An 18,701-nucleotide genomic window follows, 5' to 3' on the forward strand; every position below is an offset into this window, starting at 1 on the left:
TTATTTTTTGCTGACAACGTCCCTTTAAACTTTATGCTGCAGTTAAAAGCATGCCCATAAGAGGGCACTTAAATACCAGGTTTTTATTCTTAGTAGGTGAATTAGATGACTTTACATTTCTGCAACTACGACTTGTCTAGTCAAACATACAGTACTGTACAAATATTTTAGGCAGTCGTAGAAAAAAATGCTGCAAATTAAGAATAGTTTCACAATAGAAGTGTTAATAGTTTATTTTTATCAGATAAAATGCAAAGAGCATGAACAAAAGAAAAATCTACATCAAATCAATATTTTAGGTGACCACCTTTTGAATTCAAAAACACAATTTTTGAAGGAACTTGGCATGGAAGTTGTTCCAAACATCTAGAACTAACCACAGACTTTCTGTGGATGTAGGCTTCTACAAATCCTTCTGTCTCTTTGTGTAATTGCAGACAGACTCAATGACGTGTCAGGGCTATGTGGGGGCCATATCATCACTTCCACGGCTCCTTGTTCTTGATGCTGAAGATAGTTCTTAATTACTTTGGCTGTATGTTTGGGGTTGTTGTCCTACTGAAGAATAAATTTGGAGCCAACCATATACCTCCCTGATGGTATTGCATGATGGATAAGTATCTGCATATATTTTCAGTATTGAAAACACAATAGATCTTGACCAAATTCCCAACTCCATTTGCTTCAATGCAGCCTGAAACTTGCAAAGAACCTCCACCATGCTTCACTGTTGCCTGCAGACACTCATTATTGTACTGGTCTCCTGCTCTCCGGCAAACAAACTGCCTTCTGCTACAGCCAAATATTTCAAATTTTGACTCTTTAGTCTACAGATCCTGCTGCCATTTTCTGCATCCCAGTTCTTGTGTTTTTGTGCATAGTCGAGTCACATAGCCTTGTTTCCATGTTGAAGGTATGATTTTTGACTGTAACTCTTCCATGAAGACCACTTATGGCCAGACTTCTTTGAACAGTAGATGGGTGTAACTGGATCACAATGGATGCTTCCAGTTCTGAGCAGGTGTCATTGCTAGATATCTTTCGATTTCGAACGGAAGTAAGCAGGTTGTGTCTTTTGTGTGCTGCACTTGTTTTCCTAGGCCAGCAGACCACTGTGTCTATGGTCCTCAATGTTGAGCATTTCTTCATGTACCTAATGCTAAGTAATACAGACAGAAACTTATTCATCATCATTTGCAGTGCTGGGGTTCTTAGTTCGAATCCCACCGAGGGCAAAATTTGCAAGGAGTTTGTATGTTCTCCCTGTGTTTGCGTGGGTTTTCTCCAGGTACTCGGGTTTCTTCACACATTCCAAGGACATGTGACGCACCCCTGGGCCTGTGTCGCGCAGCGTTGCGCACGCGGGAGCTTACCCGGAGCCGGATCTGTTGAGGGTTGTAGTCTCGTGGCGGTGACCCGGTCCGTGCCCAGGGAGTCAGACTAAGTGGCGCTGTATTAGTGGTAGATGTTGTACGACTACGCCACCCGTTGAATGCAGCGAAGGAGCTGCCGCTGCAGGGCAGACCGCTGAGGCCGGTGGTAGGATTGTGCAGCGTGATAGTATCACCCCCAACGGGAGGGGTATGGCCTCAGGGCAGCCGACGTGGATGATGGGGGTAGCAGGAACCACTCGGAGACGGTACGGTGTAGTTCAGGGTCTTTACTGGTGACAAAGATAGACCCTCCCGGAGTACTGGCTAGCGATTGGGGCCTGGTCAGTCCTTGAGCAGATGGGATCTCCCCTGGCCAGGCGGAGTTGTGGGCCTCCCAAACTAACTGTACTCTTCTGGCTACCTTGCTAGAGGCGGGTATAAGTAGCCCACGTCCCTGAGTGTACCGTGTGGTGCTCACCCGTATGGCCGGTGACTCGGGGCCTTCTAGTAGCTTCCGCTCCACGACGGCGGTGCTGGTCCCACGCGTGTGACCGTGCCTTCGGGTTTCTTGGCCAGAGGACCTGAAATCCCCTGCCGGTCAGTTTCTGCTGCTGGGTAAAGATTAGTCCCCACAGCCTCGGACTCCGGGTCCGGTGATAGCTTCTCAGTCAGGGCGAGCTCTGCAGCTGCCAGCCCCTGACTCTTTGTAGTACTGCTCCCACAGAGCTCCTGTTGTTTCTTCCTATGCTGCTTCTCTTCTCTGTCTCTACTTCTTCTCTACTCATTAACCCTGCCTCAGCCCTAGGTTTATATAGGGGAAGTCCTTCCCCTCCCAGGACTGGGCAGGAGGTGTGGCATGCATAGGATTCCTGACCAAGAGACCTCCCACCTGCTCTCAGACACAACATTGCTGTTACTGTGGAAACCAGACCCCTGGGGTGCCACATTCCCCCCTAGTGAAATTTAGTACTCCGGGACTAAACATATTTTTAAACATAACAAGGTATAAACAATAATAGTACAATAAGAAAAACATATAAAGATGGTCACGGCGTGTCCGCAACCGGGTGCAGTTTTTGAAGAAAAGCAAGGTGTCCATTTCACCAAAACAGGGAGACGTAACCAGGTAGGGGTCTGTCCTGCCCCTAGTCCTTAACAGTCTTTAGTCCATTCCTAGGTTACGCTCCAACCATGTACAAGGATTCCCGGTAAATCCACCAAGGACTCCTATAAATAACTAGAAACACATTATTATACACAAGCAACAAGAAAAACAGGTAACCACAAATAAAACAATTTATACACTTCAAATCCTCCAACGTGCGGGTAACTGGCCTCTAGTGGCCCTAGTGGACCTACGGAGCTGACTGTCTAGCCCTGAACTACAGGGTGTAGGAGCTGTCAAGGGAAAACTGGGCAGCTGTCTACCGGCTCTTTGGCTCACTAGGGGTACGGCAGGCTCACTATAAGCAGAGGGTTGATCCTCCTGTTCTGCTTGTGTGGAGTCTTCTGCCTCCTGGACCGGCTGCTCTTCCAGCTCTACCTGTTGCTCCGTAGGCACTTGGGATGCTGGTTGGAGGAACGTGAGGACGGGTACCACAACTGCACCATTGACTTGAGTCCAGGACCGAGGGAAGTCTCCGAGCACAGTACTAACCATATCTTCCCTTTCCTCTACGGGTCGATGGTCTTCTTGTTCCTCTTCAGGGTTCCGTAGCTGTTCAGGACACTTCTTCAGGTGATCCCGGGATACAATGGCTATGGTCTCCCCTCCGTCTTTACTGATGGTACAGACTTTCGGGTTCTCGTGGCTTGAGGGCAGTACGGTGTACGGGTCCTTCTCCCACTGGTCGTCCAACTTGTGGAGCCGTCTTTTCCTCTTCAAGACCTGCTCTCCGGGTACCAGGGGAACAGCGGGAGCATACTGGTTGTAAGTTTTCTCTTGTCTTTCCCTAGCCTGACAGAGACTTCGCTCCACGCTCTCCTATACTTTCCGGTACTGCTGCTGCCTCTCTGTGTCCCAGTCTGCTTCTGGTGAAGTGTCCTCGGGTGTCAGGACTCCCATTTCCAGGTCAACAGGTAACTTACCAGGTCTCGCCCTCATTAGGTAAGCCGGGGTACAGTTGGTGGAACCTACCGGGATGTGGTTGTATAGGTCCACTAGATCGGGCAGCTTCTCAGGCCACAGACTGCGTTCTTCCAGGGGCAACGTTTTCAGGAGATCCATTACCACCTGGTTCATTTTCTCACAAAGTCCATTAGTTTGCGGATGATAGGGTGTCGTCCTTATCTTCCGGCAGCCATACAGATTGCAGAATTCCTAGAAGACCTCCGCTTCAAAGGCAGGTCCCTGGTCCGTCAGCACTTGGTCCGGGTACCCGTGTGGACGGCAGAAGTGCTGCTGGAAGGCTCTAGCTGCTGTTTGAGCCGTTAAGTCCTTAACGGGGACGACAACCAAGAACCGGGAGTAATGATCCACAATGGTTAACGCGTAGACGTAGCCACTTCTGCTTGGGGTCAGTTTTACATGATCCAAGGCTACCAGTTCCAACGGCTGCCGGGTGACGATGGACTGCAGGGGAGTCTTCTGGTTGGCACGGTCCTTCCTTCTTAGGTTGCACGGGCCACAGTCTCTGCACCACCTCTCGATGGTTCCCCTCATGCCTACCCAGTGGAACCGCCCACGCAGCAGGAACTCCAGCTTCTTCCATCCGAAGTGTCCAGCCCCGTCGTGGTATGCCTCCATCACCATGGCTGCGTCTCTCCGTGGCACCACTACTTGCCAGATTAGTTCATGCGTCCGGGAGTTAACCATTCTGCGGCACAACTTCCCCTTGTAAAGGAACAGTCGACTCTTCTCAGCCCACAGTTGCTTGGCTTCCTCCGGAGCGTCTGGGTCAAGGCGAGCCTCTGGCCGAGTCAGCATCTCCTTTACCAGCCGGACGGCAGGGTCACTGTCTTGCGTTTCCTCCCAGTTGTAGTGAGGCAAGGGGTTAAACGTAGCGGCTTGCTTACTCCTTACCCGATGGGAATACTGGATAGTCCCATGACGGTGGAACGCGGGGAGTTCGACTTCTTCCAGTCCCTCTGGATCTTCTCCTACGTCCGGTAGGTTTGGCATCCTGGACAGGGCGTCCGCGTTGGTATTGGAGCGTCCTGCCCGGTATTTGATTGTGAACTCGTAGTTGGACAGACGGGCCATCCATCTCTGCTCTAGGGCACCGAGTCTTGCCGTGTCCAGGTGTGTCAACGGGTTGTTATCCGTGTACACGGTGAACCGGGAAGAAGCGAGGTAGTGCTTAAAGCGTTCGGTGACTGCCCACACCACTGCCAGGAACTCTAGCTTAAATGAGCTGTAATTCTCAGGGTTTCTTTCGGTGGGTCGCAGTTTTCGGCTAGCGTAAGCGATTACTCGTTCTTTCCCCTGCTGGATCTGGGACAGTACGGCTCCTAGCCCGATGTTACTTGCGTCGGTGTAGAGGATAAAGGGCTGGCTGTAATCAGGGTACGCCAGGATTTCATCCCCCGTGAGGGCCATCTTCAGCTGGCGGAAGGACTCTTCTTCTAACTTCTCCCGTTTGAAGGGCGGCTTCTGGTTCTTGGCCTTCCGGTACTGGCCTATCAGGAGCTGCCTTTTTGGTGAAACCGGGGATGAATCTGCGGTAATAGCCTACCAACCCGAGGAACTGCCGCACTTCCTTTACACTGGAGGGACTTGGCCATTCCTTAATTGCGGTGATCTTATCAGGGTCGGGAGCCACTCCGTCAGCGCTCACCACGTGTCCCAGGTACTGCACCTTTGGTTTCAAGAGGTGACACTTGGAGGGTTTTACCTTTAAGCCGTAGCTTGCCAGAGCTTCGAACACTTCCGCCAGGTGTTTCAAGTGGTCCTCATAAGTCTTGGGATATACGATGACATCGTCCAGGTACAACAGGACCGTCTCAAAGTTTCTGTGGCCCAGACAGCACTCCATTAATCGTTGGAAGGTTCCCGGTGCGTTGCAGAGTCCGAACGGCATGCAGGTAAACTCGCTAAGTCCCATCGGGGTGGTGAATGCGGTCTTCTCCCGGTCCGCCTCTGCTACAGGAACCTGCCAGTACCCGCTAGTGAGATCCAAGGTAGAGAAGTTAGCAGATCTTAAAGCAGCCAAAGACTCCTCTATCCTTGGTAAGGGGTACGCATCCTTGTGTGTGATACGGTTAATTTTCCGGTAATCTACACACATCCTCATGGTGTTGTCTTTCTTTTTGACTAAGACTAGTGGAGCTGCCCAGGGGCTACAGCTATCCCTGATCACCCCAGCCTCCTTCATGTCCCTAAGCATCCCCTTGGCGTGTTGGTAGTGTGCAGGGGGTACGGGTCGATACCTCTCTTTTATGGGAAGATGGTCTCCCGTGGGGATGTGGTGTTCTACCCCTTTGACTCGCCCGAAGTCTAACGGGTGTTTACTAAACACTCTCTCATACTCTTGAACCACCCGATAGACTCCCTGTTTCTGGTGTGAGGGAGTGGAGTCAGTACCCAAATGTAGTTGCTGACACCAGTCCTCCATTGTTTCCTTAGAGCCGTTACCTTCCTCCGGGGAAGATGGAGGCAAGGGTTCTACGGACTGTATGGAATTTTGATTGATGGTATACAATTTAGCGTGGCATACCGGGGCAGGTACACTTCCCTCTTCCCGATATTTATTATGCGAACGGGCACCCTCCCATGGCGTACATTGACCACCCCCCGTGCTGTCAAAATGGTGGGCCTACTGTCCGAGTAAACTGGTTCTACCATTGCCTGGTAATCTCTACCTCTCAGACCAATAGCTGCCCGGCACCAAATCATCATTTCACTTTTTGGGGGCATGGCAATAGGGAAAGGGTCACACATTCTTACGCTACCAATCTCACCACCGGAGAGTTCTATCTGTTGCCGTCGCATCAGTGCCCGGATCTCTTTCTGGAGCACTCGCTGCTGGCCGGAGCTGGCGTTCTTGGCAACCTGTTGTAAAAGGAAAATCACCTCTGCAAGACAATTTTCAATTACATTAGTTCCTAGAGTTATCTTTGGGTGACTCTCGTGTTTGTCAATGTCTACAATGATCAGTCCCTGTGCTGCCAGTTCGACTCTACCGATTTTAATGGTCACCTCTTTAAATCCAATCTGTGGCACGGGCTGACCATTGCTGGCGATGATACTCAAGTCGTCGTCAGGGTAGCGGGTGATATCCGAGTCATTCCAGTACTGCTTGAAGAGCACGTACGGGATAGTGGTAACCTGTGACCCGGTGTCCAGTAGGGCACTCATGGGGATGCCATCCAGTACCACGGGCAAGACTGGACGTCCTCCCACATATTTGTCGCGCCAGTTCGATGGGCCTGATGATCTTTTTCCTGGGGTTTGGCCCTCTACCCCAGGTTGTGCCAGTTTAAAGGACAGTACCTTGCCATATGTCCGGGTTGATTGCAGCGGCGGCAGATGGGTTGTCCGTCCTCGTTGTATCGGTCGCTGGGTCTTCCTCTGGCCGGTGGGGTCCTCCTTGGTCGATGCCACGGGATGTCCTCCGGTCCGGATGCCAGCTGGATCTTCCCTGGAGTGGAAACCTGTAAAGACTGCACAGTTCGGGTTAGTGCGGCAACGCTTTTAGCTAGCTCTTGGACCTGATGGTGCAGGTCTGGAGCCGGGTCATTGTTCAAAGCCTGCGCATCAGCTCCCACAGGCCCTGCCGACAAGGGTGCCGCCTCCTGGTGGTAAGTGGTAGTGGGGCGTCTGTGGGTCACAACGCCACCTGGTGCCGGTTCTCGGAGCACCCGGATGGCTCTGTCCTTGAACTGTGCAAATCCCAGGGTCCTGTAAGGCCATTGCCTGCAACTGAGTTCGGTGGGCATTGCAATATAAACCCTCTATAAATTGTTCAGTCAACAGCCTGTCCTCGTCTCCCACGCCGTCAGGGTCGGTCTGCTTAATGGCTCTCAGGGCCTCTTGTAGGTTCAGGGCATAGTCCCTTATACTCTCATGTGCCCGCTGTTTGCACCCGTAGAATGTAAGCTTGATCTCGGCTGAGGTGCGGGTATCAAAGGTGTCCCTCAGCCGGGTTAGTATCTCTGCGACAGTCCTCCTCCCAGGTGGCCAGGACTTTACCTCCCTTTGGGCTGCCCCGGTTAATTGGGCCACCAGGATGCTCACTTTTTGCTCCTCTGTGAGGGGATACACCTGGAAGAGGCTATCCAGCTTTTCTCTAAAGTCATGCAGGGTATGTGACTCCCCTGAGTACTGGGGTAGCCAGGCTGCCCCCGGGATATAGGGCATGGTGAAAGGCATGACCGCAACAGCGGTGGCGCTGGCGGGGGTTGAAGCGGTGAAGCTCTCCTCCGTATCCGACATCCTTCTCCCCCCTAGTGGACCGTGGCCTACCTTGCGATGATCCTCTTCCGTAGGCCGCGGCTCCGCAGTGGATCGTCAGGGTTGAGGACCTTCCGTCGCGCTCCTGTGACGTCGGCGTCTGCTGGGCTCCTTCCAGGACCTTACGCAACGTCCGGACGTGAGGCGGGGCTTCAGTTCTCGCGCGCTTTCGGAGTCCACGCCCCTCTTCTTCCCGCGCGGCGTCTTCAAGATGGCGTCCAACGGCGGGAAAACTCCACGGATGGCGGGAAGAAGGCAGAAGATGGCGCCGGATGGCGGGAAAACTTCGCGGATGGCGGGAAGAAGACAGAAGATGGCGCCGGATGGCGGGAATCTTCACCACTGGTAAGTTTGAACAGTATTTTTCAGGCACGCAGTACCCGGTGGTTGCGGGCACGAGATCCTGCCGACTTCGCCAAAAGTTGACGCACCCCTGGGCCTGTGTCGCGCAGCGTTGCGCACGCGGGAGCTTACCCGGAGCCGGATCTGTTGAGGGTTGTAGTCTCGTGGCGGTGACCCGTTCCGTGCCCAGGGAGTCAGACTAAGTGGCGCTGTATTAGTGGTAGATGTTGTACGACTACGCCACCCGTTGAATGCAGCGAAGGAGCTGCCGCTGCAGGGCAGACCGCTGAGGCCGGTGGTAGGATTGTGCAGCGTGATAGTATCACCCCCAACGGGAGGGGTATGGCCTCAGGGCAGCCGACGTGGATGATGGGGGTAGCAGGAACCACTCGGAGACGGTACGGTGTAGTTCAGGGTCTTTACTGGTGACAAAGATAGACCCTCCCGGAGTACTGGCTAGCGATTGGGGCCTGGTCAGTCCTTGAGCAGATGGGATCTCCCCTGGCCAGGCGGAGTTGTGGGCCTCCCAAACTAACTGTACTCTTCTGGCTACCTTGCTAGAGGCGGGTATAAGTAGCCCACGTCCCTGAGTGTACCGTGTGGTGCTCACCCGTATGGCCGGTGACTCGGGGCCTTCTAGTAGCTTCCGCTCCACGACGGCGGTGCTGGTCCCACGCGTGTGACCGTGCCTTCGGGTTTCTTGGCCAGAGGACCTGAAATCCCCTGCCGGTCGGTTTCTGCTGCTGGGTAAAGATTAGTCCCCACAGCCTCGGACTCCGGGTCCGGTGATAGCTTCTCAGTCAGGGCGAGCTCTGCAGCTGCCAGCCCCTGACTCTTTGTAGTACTGCTCCCACAGAGCTCCTGTTGTTTCTTCCTATGCTGCTTCTCTTCTCTGTCTCTACTTCTTCTCTACTCACTAACCCTGCCTCAGCCCTAGGTTTATATAGGGGAAGTCCTTCCCCTCCCAGGACTGGGCAGGAGGTGTGGCATGCATAGGATTCCTGACCAAGAGACCTCCCACCTGCTCTCAGACACAACATTGCTGTTACTGTGGAAACCAGACCCCTGGGGTGCCACACATGCTGCTAGGGATTTAGATTGTGAGCCCTAAGGGGGACAGTGATGACAACGTCTGTAAAGTTCTGTGGCGTATGATGGCACTGTATAAGTAAAAAAAAATAAAATATAATCATTGAGGTATTTGGATTAGCTCCAAATTTATTCTGCAGCAGGACGACAATCCCAAACATACAGCCAAAAGAAGAAAAAGGAGTCGAGTTCCTTCAGTGTGCAGGTGTACTTAGAAAAACTGATGCTGTTTTGAAGGCACAGTGATCACACCAAATATTGATTTGATTTAGAGTTCTCTTTTGTTCATTCACTTTGCAACTTGTTAATTAATAAAAGTAAACTATTAACACTTATATTTTTAAAATGATTCTTACGTTACAGCATTTTTTTTCATAGCTGCCTACAACTTTTGCACAGCACTGTATATTTATTTTAAATGAACAAAGTTTACACAATTCTGTTACTAAAAGAATGATTGAAATAGGATTTAGGATTAATAATTTGTCGCCAGGTATTATGTTAACACATTTTGATTTGATGATTTGTAATTTTTTTTAGTTTCTTAAAGGGGTATTCTCAAGTTGTCTTTTGAGCAGCTAAGAGCTCTGCAGTCTCTTTACTTCCTGGTTGCTTGGTGCAGGGTGGGCACTCCTCCCTGACAATTCTGATCCAAAAGCTTTGTCCTGATATTACACATTAATGGTATGTTAGTGTTTGTTCTGAGTCTACATTCTTATCACTATATTTACATATATGGATAACAGTACATTTGAGCAAGCACATGGCCCAGGAAAGTGAGAGCCGTGATTAGGAGAACTGCTCTGGAGTCTGCCAATGGTGGGGGCTGTGGTCTGGGTATTTTTGAGGACTATAGTCAGTTCACGGCCTGAGAGGGATGGGAGGGAGGTGAGTCGCTAACTGCTGTATAGAAATTAATGGGCTGGAGAAAGCTGACTGGGGTGTAAGGAGTGAACAACTGTGCACACTCAGCCAGTGGCTATGGTGGCAGGGCTTCTTGGAAATAAGCTGTACAATGTGAAATAGAAAAGCTCCCACTCCAGGAGAATGAAATCAGGTAGAAAAAAACTTGTCAATTGCAAACCTGCTGATTTTTATGATCACTAAGTAACACAATTTAATAACATGAGAATACCCCTTTATTTTTTTTAAATTCCAGATCCCCAAAATGTTTGCTTGTAGCCTTCCCACATCTTAAAATATGAAGCTTTAGTCCATTCCGCATTTTTAAAAAATGGCTCAAAAGTGCACTTGGTGCAAATGGAACGGCTAAGCTACGTATATTCACTTTAAAGGCTTGTCCATTTCTTTTTTTGTATGTGTTTTTGTCATGATTTGAGGCACTTACTTACTAAAATATAGGTATTACAGGTTCAACACTGGTTTCTTACTTCCTTTACAGGCTGGACGGTTCTCCTGTTCTCAACATGTCAGTCGATGAAGGAGCTTGTGACCAGACCTGTCGATTGCCCTCCTCCGATTCAAAACACTACACTTGCACATTCCCACATAGTAGTTGGAATTTATCATTTCATATATGCATAAGAAAATTATGGAAAATGCCATATTTGTGGGTTTTTTTCACCAGTCATCGTATTTTTCTAAAATAAGGTGGGGCTTAGCAATATAGGATAGGCCATACATAGCTAGGCCAATTTACTGCAATTAATGCCATAAAGTAGCGCCCTGCTGCCGCACACACAGCAAGAGATGCACCTAATCTATTATGAGGCATGCCTCTTAATAAATTAGGTTCAACTTACCCCACTGTTTTTTAAGACTAGTATAAAAACTGCCGGTCTTCATTCTTCTCAGTGTTTTTCAGTTGACGGAGACTAATGGATAGGTCTGGTCACATGCTTCTTCATTAACTTAAAGGGGTTGACTACTACTATTGAAAATAGCCCAGTGTATTTTTAAGATGAATAGAAGCTTCTTTGTAAATACCTTCCTCTGCTGTTTCTGCCTGTGAGCGGCACTATCACTAGCCGCTCACAGGCAGCACGTGACTCCCCGTTGATGTCACGTCAACTAAGGCGTGATTCAGCGCTGGGGTCCCCGCGGTGGCTGCTGGGTTGTGAGCGGGGTTACCCCCCCGCATCACACCCATCATCCACCGCGCGCTTTCCCAATGAATGAGGAGAGGCAGACCGCACTGTGGATGCCGGGTGTGACGCGGGGGGGTGTGGCCCACAACCCAGAATCCACTGTGGAACGCAGAAGAGAGAGACCACCGGCTTCATCCGGAACCATGACGTGACATCAGTGGATGTCAGAGCCGGCTGCAGCCGGGGGTCATGTGATGCCTATGAGCGACCAGTGATAGCGCCTCTCACAGGCAGAAACAGCAGGGGAAGGTATTTACAAAGAAGCTTCTCTTCATCATAAAAATACATTGGGCTATTTTCAATGGTAAAAACAAAAGACAAAAGCACAATACACAGTTACCCTAAAGAATTTACTTTAGGGTAACTGTGTATTGTGCTTTTGTCTTTAGTTTTTTCTGTTCAATGGCCATGTGTGAAAATGTACTTACAGTGCATGCACACTAATTTACTTTTTCAGTTCAGAATTTCTATTTTTGTCAGTCCAATGTGCATTAGTGCATATAAGGGAGTGGCCACCCTTTCTCTGAACTGGAAAATTCATTCTGCTTCCCGGGTCTATGCTATTACAAGTGGTTCAGTCTCTCATCCTTATTCATATGCACGTCACTTGACAAATGGTAAGGTTTTAATACAGAGTTAGGACTGTCCCACAAGGGTTACTGTGACGAGGCGGGATGGCTTTTAGGCTATGTCCCACGATGCAAAAATGCTCCGGATTTTTCCTGATCGTTTCTGCATCTCCCTGGCAGAAAAAACGCATGCGGATTTTACATTTCCTGCCAGGGACAAGCGTAAGTGAAGTGTTTTTCACATGCGATTTCGCATGCGGGTTGTCAAGCGCTTTCCAAGCGATTTTAGCATCACTTGGAAAGTGCTTGACAACTTGGTCACATTATATAAATCCATGCAACCGGCATGGATTTATATAGTGTGACCAAGTTATAGTAAAATAATGATAAAAAAATAAACATTATACTCACCTTCCGATGGTCCCCGGTCTCCTCCGGTGTTTCCGGTGTGTTGGGCGGCTCGCGGTGGTCTAAAAGGACATTCCATGACTAAATGACGTCATGGATGGTCCTTTTAGACCATCGTGAGCCGCCGGGACGCCAGGACGCATCGCTATGGGGACCGGGGGCCATCAGAAGGTGAGTATAATGTATTTTTTTATTTTAAATTCTTTTTTTTTACAAGTATTATGGTACCCGGGTCTGGAGGAGAGTCTCCTCTTCTCCAGACCCGGGTACCATCCGCACATTGAATCGCTTAATATCCGCATGTGCACATATAGTCATGCGAATATTAAGCGATTCAATGCAAGTCAATGGCAGCGAAAACGCCGCGATTACACAAATTAATTGGTAGTGCTGCAGATTTTTCTGCAGCGGAAATTTCCGCAGCATGTGCACAGCACATGCGGATTATCATTGGGGAACATAACAGACCTTCTACCAAGCGTTTTTTAAGCTTTTCTGCGGCAGAATTGCCACTGCGGAAATGCTTAAAAAACGCATAGTGGGCACACAGCCTTACATTATTTTGATCAAAATTATATTAACTAAATACCCTTTATTATTTTCATTATTATCATTACCTTCATGCACTTTTGCAGTTTATTTATTTATTTTATTTACTTTAGGGTAACTGTGTATTGTGCTTTTGTCTTTGTTTTTTTCTGTTCAGTGGCCATGTGTGAACATGTACTGTACTTACACTGCATGCACACTAATGTACCTTTTAAGTTCAGAATTTCCGGTTATTTTCAATAGTAGTGGACAACCCCTTTAAGAACAGTAGAGTTGTGCAGTCTCTGAGGAAGGCTCTAACTTTCCTATAAATTCTAAGTAATCTTTGGCAAGGTCCTCTCTCCCATTGTACCAGTCTGTCACTCACTTAGCTGTGTTTATATGTACTTGTTTTGTGCCTTGTTATATATTGTTATATGAATATTACATCAGAGGTATAGGTGGGCTTTCCTGCACCTGGGGCAAAGATTTACTTTGGCACCCTCACCCCACCCTCACCTAATGCTTAAGGGTTAGGCCTGGCATGCTGTGTCGATGTCCTGGTGGGGGAAAAATGTATTGTGACTAGGGTATACAGTATGGTATCTGTATTGCTTGGCAAAGAACACTGGCACCAGTACCATCCAATATTCAAGTTTTCACCATAGCACAACTGCAAAAGGTGAGTACCTCTTTTTTATGCCATTCTTTTAAACTTTTATTAACTTATTTACCTAATGAGCGCTACTCTCCTCTGTGTTTCTTTCCAAATCGTTACAATTGGTTTTATGGGTAACATAACTGTTATGCAAAATCAAATAAAATGCTGCAGCCGCTGTTACCTGTGTTGTTTTTGGCTGCACCATGGGCATGACACAGCTGTTCCTATTGGCCTTACCCTCAGGTCACACCTTTTAGAGACCATGCCTCTTTTCACTGTTCACACCCATTTACATCCCCCTACCTCAGACATAAAATAAAAGTAATAGTAACCTAAATTAAAGGCACATTAGCCATCTGCAGTCCTATGTACAACACAGATAAAAGTGATAAATCTCTGAGTACAGATAATTTAATAGGTGTTACATGCAGTCTCTATGTAACATGACAGGTGACACAATGATAAATGTGAGTACAGGTAATGTAGTCGATGTTAACTGCACTCTTATGTAACACCACAGATAACACACAGTAATGTCAGTACAGATAATGTAGCTGTTACCTGCAATACTATGTAACACCAAAGTTTACACACAGCGATGAATGAGTACAGATAATGTAAATGTTACCTGCAGACCTGATAATACACAATGATAACACTCTACACACCCTATTGATAATGTCAAAGAAGAAAGAAAACCTTTAACTTTGTTAAAGTAAAACCATTCTGACTTATTTCTTTACATTAAAATGTTACATGGACAGTTACAGATTGAATCACTGCTAATAGTGGCACATAAGAGGTGATGCTATTTGTAACTATTTATAACTGTCTGTTGACATGATCAATATAACATTTTTATGTTAAGATATAAAAGTTGGAATGGTTTTACTTTTACTTTAACGTTGGCTTTCCTTCTTCCTTTACGTCATTTTCTGTTCAGAATATTACAAGGTGGTCAAACAAACAGCAGGTGAGCTGACTATTGCTTGATTATCTATTCTACAGAAAGTAGGCATTAGACCTACTGGTAATAGGTAGTGATGAGCGAGCATACTCGCAAGTATTCGGTACTCGACCAAGCATCTCGGTACTTGAGATGCTCGGAGCTCGCCAAGTACTTTCGAGATGCGCTGGCGGATGCTCGGGTCCCGTCCCTGCATGTTTGGAGCTCTTTAGAGCGCCAATCAACATGCAGGGATTATCTGTCACACACTCTAATGCCACAGCCATGTTGGTTGTGGCATTACAGTGATTGGGTGGCCGCACAACGTCATCAGGTCTATATCAGACCAGGCGCCGCCATGCTCGTCACAGTCTACTCCGCAATCAGGCAGTGTAGGGAGAGGTGCTGCTGAGCTAGGGAGAGATTTGGTTGTTTATTAGTTAGTGTAGGTATTCCGCAAGATTCTCTACATATCCATCTCAACTAACAGTCCTTCTGAGGACTAATCCAGCTGCAGAGATATCAGTGCTAGGCAGGCAGGCAGGGTATATAGCAGACTGCAGTGCATATAGCAAGAGGGTCAATTCCAGTTCTGTCTGCTGGTGCATTTACATATATTATATTTGTAGAAATAGCCCCAGGTATCAGGGGCCAGGAATAATTATTTTTTATCTTAATTCTGATTATTTGCTTAAAAGCAGAGAACGTTTTTCTGCGCCATTTGCTTGTTGGCACTGCAGAATACAGCCAGGTCCTTTCCATATTACAGTGCTAAAAATCCAGCTATTTAAAACTGTGGTTTGTCCGTCACACGGATCACATATAATTGCGCTGAAAATTCTGCCATTTCTGGCCTCCATTGAAATTTTGTTGCAGTGTGTCAGCGAACTTATTGACACGAGATCTCTGTTAAAAATAGTTACCTACAGGCCAGCTATTTAAAACTGTGGTTTGTCCGTCACACGGATCACATATAAGTTTGTTCCAAATTCAGCCATTTGTAGTGAGCGTGGAAGACATTTAAAATGGGCAACGTGCATGGCAAAGGACGGGGAACTGGACGTGATGGTGCATGCAGAGGCCGAGGCCGTGGGCAAGCTGAAACAGTGCCAGAGCAAACACTCACATCTTCTCGCCCGACCTTCCTGTCCCAATTCCTAGGGGACCACAGCACACCACTATTGAACCCAGAGCAGTGTCAAAAGGTTGTTGGTTGGATAGCGGATAATGCTTCCAGTCACTTTGCCACCACCACCACCCTGTCTTCCACACGGTCAAGTCTCAGAAGCCATGAGTCTGGACCCGCATATTCCTCACCCTGACCCTCCTTACTCCCACCATGCCGAGTGCCCAGAGACAACTGATCCCACACTTGGACACCCCGAAGAGCTGTTCACTTTTCCATTTATAGATTCGGGCCTCTTGCCTGGTCCACTTTAAGCGGAGCAAGAGGAGATCGCATGTAGCGATGCACAAATATTTGAGCAGCCACAGTCATACAAAGGCGTCGGTTGGAAAGTGTCACAAGAGGTGGACGATGATGAGACACAATTGCCAGAAAGTCAGGAGGAGGACCAGGGTGCAGAAGTGGAAGACGAGGTGGTGGATGATATAGTAACTGACCCAACCTGGCAGGAGGACATGCAGAGCGAGGACAGCAGCACACAGGGGGAGGGAGGCAGAGCACCCTAACAGGCAGAAACAAGCAGTGTGGTGGCCGCAGACAGAAGGCTGGCAACCGTTCCCCGTAACACCAACACGGCGTAAGTTGCCAGTACAACTGTTAGGTCTTCCCGAGTCTGGTTGTCTTTTAAAGACTCTGCCAATAACCCCCAAAAGACCTTTTGCACCACCTGCCAGGCCAGCATCAGCAGGGGTAGCAAAGCTACCAGCCTGACCACCACCAGCATGATCATGTACATGGCAGCAAAGCACCCGACTTTGTGGGCCGAACCCCAGGGTCCAGGAACACTGTCTGCGGGTGACACCACTGCTTCTTCCGCTGTTGTGCGTGCAAGCCAATCCCCTGTCCATAGTGCATGCGAAGATGCCTCCTGCCCTGCACCTGTCATTGCACACTCTCAACTACCACCATCAGCAAGCACGTTCTTGTCCCAGCGCAGCGTGCAGTTGTCCATACCCCAGTCCTTGGAACGCAAGCGCAAATACGCAGCCAATGCCCCACAGGCCACACTACTAAATTCCCACATTTCGCGACTGCTTGCGCTCAAAATGTTGCCTTTTAGGCTCATGGAGACGGAAGCTTTCCGCAACCTGATTGCGGCGGCCGTCGCTCGGTACTCGGTCTCCAGCCGCCACTATTTTTCCCAGTGTGCCGTCCCCTCATTACACAAGCACGTATCCCACAACATTAGCCGTGCCCTCAACAATGCAGTTACTGGGAAAGTCCACCTAACCACGGACACGTGGACAAGTGTTTGTGGGCAGAGATGGTACATCTCACCGGCGGCACACTGGGTTAACATAGTGGATGCCGGGACCTACTCGGACCTTGGGATGGAACACATCCTCCCGACGCCGAGGATTGCGGGCCCTAGGTCAATCAGGGTTGCCCCTACAGTCTAGAGATCCTGCACCTCATCCTCCTCAGCCTCCTCCTCTTCTTCAGCCTCCATCTCCGAAATGACCACGTCAGTCACAAGCTGGAAGCACTGCAGCACTGCCTCAGCCAAGCGGCAACAGGCTGTGCTGAAGCTAATATGCTTAGGTGACAAATCGCACAATACTGAAGAGTTGTGGACTGCTCTGAAAGAGTAGGTAGATCTGTGGCTGACACCGCTGAACCTACAGGCAGGCATAGTCGTGTGTGACAATGGCCGGAACCTGGTGGCGGCTCTGAGGCGAGGCAAACTCACACATGTACCATGCCTGGCCCATGTGCGTACTTTGACAAGCAGATCCGGCAGCTCCGGGTAGGTTTTGAGAAACCGCTGAACCACGAGGTTAACCTCGTGGTTCAGCGGTTTCTCAAAACCTACCCGGAGCTGCCGGATCTGCTTGTCAAAGTACGCCGCCTGTGTGCCCATTTTAGAATGGTGTGTGATGTCCCCATGCATTGGATCTCTACACTGCAGATGTTGGGAAGGATTTCTGAGCATAAGAGGGCAGTTGTTGACTATCAGAATCAACAAGGCCATCGGTATTCAGTTCACACTCCACATATAAGACCTCAGTAGTGGACATGGATGTCAGACATATGTACCATGCTCCAAAACTTTGAGGACTCCACCAAGATGGTGTGTGGCGATGACGCCATAATTAGCGCCACCATCCCGCTTCTCTGTCTTTTGCTCACAATCAAAGAGGATTGGGTGACAATGAGGAAGAGGAGGAGGAAGAACAGGAGCTAGTTTTATGCGCTATAGACGGTACTACCTGCACAACTGTCATACCGTCTGTTCAGTGTGGATGGCCTGAGGACAGTGAGGAGGAGGAGGAGAGCATGGTCAGTCGTCCTCTTGGTGAGGACACAGAAGTCTTGCCTGTTAGTAGTCTGTCACGCATGCCCCTCGCGTTCTCAAAATTTTGGGTGACAGTCATTACTGGTTGGTGACACTTCTAGACCCACACTACAAGGAGAACTTTCTATCTCTTATTCCTGAGGCGGACAGGTCTACAAAAATGGGGCAGTACCAAAACGACCTTGTTGGGGAACTATTATAAACATTTCCCATCTGAAACCGCTGGCGGCAGAGGTCACAGTTCATTGGACAACCAAGGAGTACAGGCGAGAGAGACACAATTCCAATCCAGCAGAGGCAGGGGAACCTTGTCAAAGTTCTGTGAGAGTTTTCTCAGCCTCTCCCATCGCACAGGCCCTGAGGCGCAGGGTACTCTCACAAGGAGTGCAAAGTTTGGCAAGATGCTAAGGGAGCCTGTAGGGACCAAAAAGACCTACGCATTTCAGAAACAACGGTTTCCTTCCTCAGGGTTCTCCTTTTTTTTTTTCCTCTCTTTTCTCCTCCAGGGGATGACTGCTTTCTAAGTCATGTTATACCCATTGGAAAACTAAGGACCATTTTATATACTAAACCAAAAGCTACAAGGAAATCTTTTTCTCCCCGCCTACAACGGTTTTCATCTTTTAAATCCCCCGATCTTATCCACACGCCATCTTTTATCTCTAATAATTGTTTTAACTGAACCAATAAAATTGTTTTTACTCACTACTGTACTAATTAATTAGTACTGTACTGTACTAATTATTATTACCATTACCTTGGTTTTTTAACTACCCCTTTGATATCACCCCTTTAACTACCCCG

Source organism: Phyllobates terribilis, unplaced genomic scaffold, assembly GCF_046119375.1.
Source record: "Phyllobates terribilis strain yellow unplaced genomic scaffold, ASM4611937v1 Scaffold_2__4_contigs__length_985480577, whole genome shotgun sequence".
Lineage (NCBI taxonomy): Eukaryota > Metazoa > Chordata > Amphibia > Anura > Dendrobatidae > Phyllobates > Phyllobates terribilis.